The sequence below is a fragment of the Copadichromis virginalis genome, linkage group LG5 (genome assembly GCF_057382275.1).
Source record: "Copadichromis virginalis isolate Kocher_CV1m ecotype Utaka linkage group LG5, C_Virginalis_male_GT1.1, whole genome shotgun sequence".
Classification (NCBI taxonomy): Eukaryota; Metazoa; Chordata; class Actinopteri; order Cichliformes; family Cichlidae; genus Copadichromis; species Copadichromis virginalis.
In genome coordinates, this window is record NC_140622.1 from 41,984,576 (window position 1) to 41,991,762 (window position 7,187).

At 45.0% G+C, this 7,187-nt stretch overlaps 1 protein-coding gene across 3 annotated transcripts in view; it reads right to left on the reverse strand.

The window, feature by feature from the left end:
* Window positions 1–5,437: 5,437 nt before the first annotated feature.
* The window catches only part of LOC146710424 (actin-associated protein FAM107A-like), a 27,113-nt gene continuing 25,363 nt past the window's right edge, over window positions 5,438–7,187 (reverse strand). For 2 of the 3 annotated variants that reach the window (XM_085457846.1, XM_085457848.1), the window contains one exon: window positions 6,189–7,187. This exon is cut by the window's right edge and continues 410 nt beyond it. The gene's annotated coding sequence lies outside the window, so the exon portion shown is untranslated. The other variant, XM_085457847.1, reaches the window with a different exon arrangement.

The window sequence follows — 7,187 nt, forward strand, 5'->3', positions numbered from 1 at the left end:
CCAGTCTTCACCTAGAAACATCAGAACCAGCTCAATGCCACTTTCTGTCCACTCCATTTTTTTCACAGCATGATTTTTCAGGAATCATTTTTCGGTATTTTCAAGTGAGTTAATACCCTACACGACGTGTGCGGAACCAAAAACATCTGAATTTCAAGTCGTTTATACACTCAGTATGTAACGAATAAAGGCCTAGGGTGGGTGTTTAGTCTGTTTAAACCCAACTCTGGTTGGTTTTCTTTTCGGTGTGGTTCGTTGGTGCAGGTGTGAATACAGTAAGCATACTTGGACCAAAACAACAGAGACCCTTTTGGAGAAGGTGTTCTCGATATGGTTCCAAACCAACTCCAGAGAGGTTTGTTAATGGTGTGAACAGGATCAGACCTCGATCTGAACCAACAGCCCAGCTACTGTAGCCATGTCTGCATTGTATTCTCAATGTGGGAAGCTACTATGAATGTGCACAGGTCTGTATGGGCTGGCAGCTAGCTGGTTAACTTAAATTTTCAGTTTTCTCACACACCACATTCCTCCTGTGTTTAGTTTTACTGCTCCTGTCCCAGACACATGTGACCAGTGGGCAGACTGAACATTCTCACGTTGTTTGTGGTGATGCATTTTGGTTCGCTTGGAGTTCACTTCAATGTTTCTCTGTGTGAAAACTAACCAAACCACTGGGAAAAACTAACCAACATGGTAAGTGTCCTTACCATGTTGGTTTTGGGGGAGTACAGATTTCAAACATGCCTTATTAAAGTCCCCAGCAACAACATGAACGCCCTCTGGATGTAAACAATGATAACTATGGCTACTGTTAGCTCGCAGGTAGATAAAAGGGCCCGCACTGAATGGACATGGCCTCCAAGTCTGGTGAGCAGTGACTTTTTATAATTCTGTATGCATTATGGCCCCCCTCCCTTACCAGAGTTGTGTTGCGGTCCTGGCTCAGGTGCAGGGAGAGGAGTGCCGTCTGTGTTGCTTGCTGTTCCAGACAATAGCCCATGGAGCACCTGCTGGTCTCACAATCTCTGAATACTGTGTGTCTAATCTAAAGTAAAGTCCAGGTTCAGGCTATGGATGATATCTATCGATTCCTGACGAGTGAAAGTGATCAGTGATTGCAGCAAGTCACAATAAAAAGCATAAAAAACACAAAAACGTGCACAGTAGTCGGGAGCGCTGTGACACCGCGTACACGTCTGTACGCACCACCAGCTTGGCGACTCGTGAGTTTACTACCTCATTAACTGATCTGGACCAGAATAAACAACTATATGTGTGAAAACACCCTCAGACTCCGACATCCACCACAAATGAAACATCATTTAGAATTTAGACCTTTTTATAAAGAACAGGTCGGCTGAGTCTGTGCAGAGCATGATTTGTGGACGGGTCAACAGTTGTTCTCACTGTTTTGTGGGCTGTGGATTAAGGCTGGACTCAAAAGCAGACTCAAATGAGGCGCTGTGACCGAGTCAGAAACCGCAAACAGTAATTGAGAAACCCGTAGCAGTCAATGAGTGTGACAAGACAGGAGAGGCCGACAGTCCTGATCCTCAAGGATCGCCAGAAGGAACCGGCCCTATCCAATTACTGGCCAATAACCTGCATCACTACCACATGGAAGCTCCAGTCAAGCATCATAGTGACTAGGATGAACAGGGATATTGCCTACATGAGTGGGACACAGAAAGGAATCAACAGGAGCACCCGAGAGGCAAAACACCAGCTACTGGAAGAAAGAGCAGTTCCCCAAGACTGCAAGACTGTGCACTGCTTGGATTGATTACAAGAAGGCCTACGACTCAGTGCCCCACACCTGGATCCTGGAATGCCTAGAACTATACAAGATCATCAGGACCCTAAGAGCCTTCATCAGGAACCCAGTGGGGATGTGGCGTACAATACTGGATACTTCAAACACACAGCAAAAGTCATCATCAAGTGTGGGCCCTACCAAGGAGATGCTCTGTTCCCACTGCTGTTCCAGGTTGAACCCCCTCAGTGAGATCATCGACACAACTGGCCATGAATCCGACTACGGAACGAAGCAATCGTCAGTCGCCACCTCTACATGGATGACATCAACTTGTATGCCAAGAGTGAACGAGACATCAATTCGCTGATCCACACCACTAGAATCTACAGCAAGGACACTTTAGAATGTCTTTCGGACTGGAGAAGTGCAGTCAAACAAAGAAAGCCCCAACAATCATATGACCCCTTTTGAGCAAGCACTTTGGCAACAGTGAGAAGGAAGATAAGTAGTGGCTTGATGAGCCAGGCTGGTTAAAGCAGAAACAGGGAGAGAACAGAGTTGGTGCAGAGAAGTCGAGGAAACGATAAAGAAGCCGACTGACCCTAACCCCTAACCCTAACCCTGAAATCTGGCAAGGATTGGATGCTTGAGCTGGTCCTTAAATGTCAGAGGTGACTCCAGCTGAGGCCTGACTGCAGAGAGAGAACCCACCCACGCCCGGAGCGAGGAGAAACCACACCTGGCCTGGACTCAAAGGTGGGGAAAAAAGAGACTCCAAGGGTGTGTTCCAAAAGTCCCTCCTATCTCCTACTTCTAACCTCTGTTCCTTGACCTCAGTCACATTTCCAGTATTGGAAACGTGGGTAGGAGAATCGCTAAAAACTTAAGAAAAGAGAAGAACTGCGTGCTGAGAACTGGAACAGCCTCATACTTGTCTCACCGCTGTGAGAGACGAGTATATGTCCACCAGATGTCCACAATATTGAACCTACAATTTATAGATGATGGACTACAAAATGTGCACTTTACTTTGCCACTATATTTTCTAAACCCGGTGTTAGAAGTGACTTCTCTCTGCTGAATCTGTGACAAATAAAAGTGTTAGTGTGTCAGATTAATGGGGCCTTAACCCTCACCCTCAATGTTGCCATTAAACTAGAAAGCCAAGCACGCATACATGCATGTGTCACAGTAACGTGGGACGGCTCGTGATCAGACGGTAAATGGCGTTCCTGTACTTCTGCACATCGTCCAGGTCACCTGTTCACACAGACTTCAGTTTGTAATGATGCAGCTCTCCTGTAGATGAATCCCGAGCTCCACCTGAGTCCTAATCCTCAGACCCTCAGACCTTTGCACAGTGCTCACTGGTTTCTGTCACAAGAGTTATTTGTTAAATCCAAAGCAGACTGATTCTCCTTCAGCCTCCTCTCGTGTATCTGCCTCGCTGTTTTCAGAGACAAACACTTGAACCTGAGCTCACACTGGATTATTTTGGTTAGCGGACCTGCAGCGCCCTCCCTCGCCCTCCCTCGCCCTCCCTCCTCAGGATTGTTGAGCCACTAATTAACATTCTCTCAGCTGATTGTTGGTTTTTACTGTGAACTGCTAATTGTTAGATCACCCTGTGATGTCACAATAATTTACCTCATTGAATAAATCTGTCCAATATAAGATAAAAAAATCAAATCTCAGTTTGTTATGTTTTCCTGCTGTGATCCAGTGGAGCATCTTTCCTGTTTAGGAATTCTGTGAGTGCAGTAAAATTCCTCCATCATCACTGATCCCAGTTGACCTGAACATGAATCCTAAATCCTGTAACACAACAAAGGACATTATACTCAAACACACTTTGATCAGTTACTATAGATCATAATGATGAGCTCATACAGGAACAACTCCACAGGAAGTCGTTTTTATTACAGCAGGGTGGCGTTCAGAGTTCAGCTGTGAGTTTGCCCTTTGACCCGGGGGATGGTGTCAGGGTTTCAGCCTCGTTTGCAGGGAACCAGAGCTGCATGGAACATAGTTGCAGTGACTGCTGAGGCCGTTATGACGTGCTTATTTAAAATGAAATAAGGAAGGAAGCTGTGCAGGTGCACAAACAAGCGAAGAGGTGAATTTGATGATTTGACAACTGAAATGGATGCGATTGGTTCGTTGCCTCTGTCAGCTTCATGCAGATATGCTCTTTTTTCCCCACAGAGAGATGATTATGGGTAATTTTTTCTTTTATGGTTAAAATGTTATTTGTGAAGAAGTTCATGAAGTCATTACTAGTTAACGTTAAAGGGATGGTTGGCTCAACAGAGCTCTGACTGTTTGTCAGCCTGGCTACAGAGCTGAAGAGAAACCTGGGGTTGTTCTTATTTTCTTCAATCAGTGATGAATAGTAAGATGTTCTGGCTTTGCGGAGGGCTTTCTTATAAAGCAGCAAACTTTTTCTCCAGGCTAAATGATGATCCTCTAAATTTGTGACACGCCATTTCCTCTCCAGATTACGAGTCATCTGCTTTAGGCTACGTGTTTGAGAATTATACCACGGAGTCAGGTACTTCTGATTAGAGACCTTAGTTTTCACTGGAGCTACAGTATCCAGAGTCGTACGTAGTGAGGAGGTGAAATTATTAACAAGATGATCGACCTCTGTTGGGGTAGCGTTCAATGGAGTAATCTCCAAATATGAGATGGTATTTTCAACCTGTGTGAAGTACACAAAGCAAAAAACAGCCTTTCAGTGTGAAAAGGACACGCTTTACACTACAGAGAAAGGTTCACTGCTTCGGGGTTTTCATCTTTCTCCTTTAAAAATAAGCAGGAATCATCTGCCAGCTCGTAAAATCTGAATTCAGTAATGCTTGAAAAGAAGTTTTGCATCCAGCAACCAGCAGGAACAGAACTATGGAGACTGCACAGCCTTGTTTTAAACTTAGCGAGTTGGAATCAGAGTGTAGTCATCCTCACAGGACTTCCTGATTAAATACATCCGTTAAAAAAAAAAGGTTTTTAACAGTTAGCTCCATCCCTCGCTTTTCCAAGATGGAGATAATGGAAAACATCTGGATGTGATCTTTCAGAAACCAGCAGGTGAAGTCACAGTAGCTCTGTCATCTTTAAAGCGTGTGGTTCTGTGAGAGCAGCATTCGTAACAGGCGCGAAGCTTTCTCACGCTCTCTGCACGTCTGTCTGGCGAGAACCAGCTTCTTCTGAAAGGTGAGCATGGGAATCTTCGCCATCATTACCTGCACTCACACATGCAACCAGGTGCTTTGTGAAACTGTTAGCTCCAGGAGTGAAAACACTTCCAAACAGTCCAGATGTGTCTGCGCTGGAGTTAAGAATAGGTGAGGAAATGGAAATAAAGCAGATGTTGTTTATCAGATCAGACTGGTGACCCCTGCAGAGTGAGGCGTGAACCATGGCCAGACCGCCGACTTACAGACTCCTGGGCTCAGGTGTTTGGTGGCCCCTCATTAACCTTTTCTGATGATCACAACTTTTCCTTTCTCCAGTAATTAGCCTCAGCCTAAAGTAAGATTTACACACCTGTACAAAGAACAGTTCTAACTGGAGAACACTGCACCTTACTTCCTGTTTAAAATGCTTCAGAATAAGTGCTCACAAAGGTGCCCGGAGGGGTGTCAGGCCTCCAAACTGACAAATAAAATACAATTCAACTGAAAGCTTCACATGATTCTTTGTTTTAAACATAAAAAACAAACGATCATTCGAGTTAGTCGAACTCAAACTTCTTCCACTCACAGGCTGAGCAGGAGCACAGCGCCACCTGCTGGATAAACAGAACTCAGCTCCACCCAAATGGCACATCATCAGGAATGTGAGGAAAAACGTTTCCTCGGCTCCTCCTCTGTGGTTTCAGCTTTATATTCACCATCACTAACATGTAAATGATTGATTCTTTCTTTACTGGTGGTTTTTGTCTCTCATATAAGTCATTTTTAGACACTTTGTTTTCTCCGTTTCTTTCACTTGAAGCTAAGAATTACATTTCATCCATATAAATCTGTTCTTATTGATAAAAAGACACTAAATTCCTGCGCTGAGGTAGCCAGCGCAGGACAATGAAGACATGCAGGAGACCAGCACTGCAGGCAAACATGACCTCCATTGTCTGCTCTCCATTAATGAAGCAGGTAACAAAACAAGCACTGAAGCTCAGAGAAGCTCTGACGGCAAAGTGACTGAGAAATAAAGGACTGCAGACCCTATTCTTAATGTGATCCAGATGTGTAAGGTCAGGTTTCCTCTAGCAGCTGTGGATCATCCAGCAGGGGGCGACAGGTGATGCTCATGTTTGCAGACGATGCTGTACATGACATAGGGAACGTAGAGCAGAGCAGCATGAGAGGAGGTGGTGTCAGCAGCACAGTTTCACACTTTAAATGAAATCTGCAGGAGAAACCAGACAGCAGGGTTAGTTCTTTATTGATCAACAGACACGTGAGAGGCGTCAAGCTGAACACGATAAAAGACACAAATACAAACAGTACAATTTGAATCCTCGTCTCCACAGTAAAAGTCTAAATTGCACAAAAATTATCCCGTCAGAGTCCCGTGAGCACAGGAAGTAAGGCTTCCCCGAGAGGAGCTCGCAGGCTCGAATCACATGAGTCTGAGTTAGAGCTTAAAATCTCTAAAAAATCTCTAATGAAACTGTAAAATGTGCCACAGATAAAGGAAGCTCACTGAGGTTTGTAGTCATGTCAGTGTTTCATCAATCTATGTGATTAGCATGGTGAAGATGAGAGAGGAAGGACAAAGTGATCCCAGTATCTGATCTGTGAGAGTCTCACAGGTGAGCTTAGGCACAAGTTCAGTGCAGGAGAGCAAACAACACACTCAGGCAACGTCCACACTGGCCCGGATAGAAACGGCGTTTTCGTCTGAAGACGCTCCGCGTCCACACAAGCGTTTTCAGTCATTTTCACAGAGTTGTGCGTCCACACTGAAACAGCTGCAAACGCTGACGTTCCAGTGCTGCGCATGCGCCTGCCTCATTTCTGTCTGCCGCTTATTTACTTTCCTGCTCTTTGAAACGTCGCAGGAAAAGCAGCGAGTTTTTCAAATGGACTAACAATGAAGTGGAGTCGTTGCTGCGAGTAACACAAAAGTACAAAGTTGCAAAAGCGAGTGAGAATTAAAGAATGTGAAGAAAAGCTCTCTGGAGCGCGTGCAGACTGATGTTCATCTTTAAATAGGGCTGTCAAACGAAACAGCTGCTGTGTAACGCCCTCCGCTATCTTAGTTTAACTGGTCACATGACTGCATCACGTGACTAACATGTGTCATCGTTTTCAAAAGTCTCCCTTCTCGCTGTCCACACTGGGACGGGAAAGCACCGTCTTCAAATGTGTGCGTTTTCGAGAGCGTTTTGAAAACGCTGCGTTTTCCTTTGGGGAAAACGGCG